This window comes from Aplysia californica, unplaced genomic scaffold (genome assembly GCF_000002075.1).
Source record: "Aplysia californica isolate F4 #8 unplaced genomic scaffold, AplCal3.0 scaffold00338, whole genome shotgun sequence".
NCBI lineage: Eukaryota > Metazoa > Mollusca > Gastropoda > Aplysiida > Aplysiidae > Aplysia > Aplysia californica.
This window is the reverse complement of record NW_004797608.1, coordinates 420,520-423,291: the sequence shown is the minus strand read 5'-3', so window position 1 is coordinate 423,291 and position 2,772 is coordinate 420,520.

Below are 2,772 nucleotides of genomic sequence, written 5' to 3'. Positions count from 1 at the left end.
ACCCCCCCCCCCCCCCCCACACACACACTTTCCCCGTCCGTTTCATTCAGATTTGAAGGGCTGGAAACAGGGTATTAATTATTTTATCTTACCACCGCAGGCGCTATCGATGAACCTAACGATTACCTACTTTCTCTTAGCTCCAGCTTCGATTCAAACAATATTCGTATATTTGTCGCTTTGTTGTAGCGTATCTTGCTAACACACATCTTTGCGAGCAAAAGAATGTGGTTAGCAATATTTAACTGAGCTTGTGTTACACCTTGCCCTCGTTCACTGAAACCAGAAAATATGATCTGGGATTCAAAACATGTGTCAATTACAACATGTTTAAGTCTCCTTTACTTCAAGAGCTACTTGCTAGATACCATTTAAAGTATTTAATAACTTTAAATATCTATAGATCGATTTGTTACAATAACTCGACTAACTATACGGCTTAAGCTTAAGTAACCTGCAGAAGACTATTCTTGTTCAATTGTTACCCTTTCTTGTGAGCTTACATTTCATGAGATAAAGAACCAAATGACAACCAGAGATAGTTGAACCACCTCGCTGGCCTCGGAGAGCGCGAACGAAACTTCTTTAGTTTCAAACATTCCACGAAAGACGCTCTGGTTTAAGGGGATTAAGCTTTTAATCCTCTTAGGGTTATCCCAGAGGGTTCCACTGCTTGGCATCTTCAAACCCCACCTAGCGCTGGTCAACATTGCCTGGCATGGATGACCTCAAGTATGTGGCTCTCTTTGACATGTTTAGAGAACAAAATAAATGGGAGGAACGAAGGAGATGGTGTAGGAAAAGGTATGATAGGGGGAGGCGGCGAAGAGAGCGAGCGAGAGAGAGAGAGAGAGAAAGAGAGAGAGAGAGAGAGAGAGAGAGAGAGAGAAAGATAGAGAGCGAGAGAGAGAGAGAGAGAGAAAGAGAGAAAGCGTGTGTACGTGTGTGTGTGTGTGTGTGTGTGTGTGTGTGTGTGTGTGTGTGTGTGTGTGTGTGTGTGTAAGTGAATGAGAGCGAGAGAGAGAGAGAGAGAGAGAGAGAGAGAGAGAGAGAGAGAGAAAGAGAGAGAGAGAGAGAGAGAGAGACTGAGGGAGGGAGAGCAAATGATATGATATTGTGTAGTTCAAAAGGCCTGTTTAACACTAGTCTATAAGGTCAAGAAAGAGGTGGGGCCTCTGGATTCAACGACCCTTCCTGCACTGACCAATAAGAAACGCCAGGTAGTTTGAGAATTCTGAGAACGTTCCGTTTAACCTAAGCTCAAGAAAAAAAAGTAGTAGCAGGTTCAAACCAGGTCAGCTTCTCCATATCTCAACATCAGCACACACACAGACACACACTCACACACATACACACACACACACACACACACACGCACATACACACACATTAAATCTACGTGTACACACTCAACACACTCATAAACACACTCACATACACACACAAACGCACACACACACACACACACACACACACACACACACACACACTCACACACACACAAATACACACACACACACACTGCGCTCACACACAAACACACACACACACACACACACACACACACACACACACACACACACACACACTGCGCTCACGAACACACACACAAGTCGTATGATAAGATAGCTCAGTTGACGCCAGGCTAACTACTAAGATGATGTATATGGTTCGAATCCTTACTTGTATGCTCATTAACTTGATTTGATTCGGAATTTGTGAATTTCATTCATTTGGCTCGATGTTATTTTACAAATTAATATTCTCCCTCATAAATACCCTTCCGCGTTGAAAGAGACGTTAAACCCATTCCATTTGTACTAACTTTCGTGTGTACGCTGTCCCCCCAACCGAGGAATTGGACAAGTCAATTAAGGTTGTCTACTTCTCAAACTAAACACAGATAAGTGTCTCCCCGATACACGAGTCGCTTACAAGCTAAACTTAGGCTAATATTGCCCAAATACTCGCATTTATTTGTCCGGTTGTAAGGAGAACTGTTCTGAGAAAGAGCAATACCGTTTCACCTGAATGTGTTAGCATTGACGTGAAAAGTCTTCCGAGTTTTAGAGATCCCTTGTTTTAGTAGAGGTTTTACGGCGCTCGCAACTGCTTAAGGTCATATGAGCGCCAAGGACTGGATGTCAACCGAGAAGTCCTTACACTCTGCTCACCTCTCAAGCTTCAACAGCACAAAGTCTGCTTCGACTATCAAGGCATACCGGAAATAGCGGGTCACAAGAGTGTGACAAACATACAAAAGAAGTAGAGGAAAATGGCGATAGTAAGGATTAGGAAAGAAAAAGCAACAGTTCCCTGTTGTAGTTCAGGCACAGTTATGAGCATGACATTGTTGGATCAGCCCATTTACAATTCTAATGTGCATTAGAACGAGAAATGTCCCCCCTTTGGGAATGGCCTATAGACACTTCAGTCAGTGGCACCTCCCCCAGGAGAACACAGTATGTATATATACTTAGAAGATGGAACAAAGAACACAAATACAGAAAGACACTGTTTCTCGCTTACATATAAAATCATTTTTTCTTTTCTCTCTCTCTCTCTCTCTCTCTCTCTCTCTCTCTCTCTCTCTCTCTCTCTCTCTTTCTTTCTTTCTTTCTTTCTTTCTTTCTCTCTCCCTCTCCCCCCCCCCTCTCTCTCTCTCTCTCTCTCTCTCTCTCTCTCTCTCTCTCTCACACACACACACACACACACACACACACACACACTGTGTGTGTGTGTGTGTGTGTGTGTGTGTGTGTGTGTGTGTGT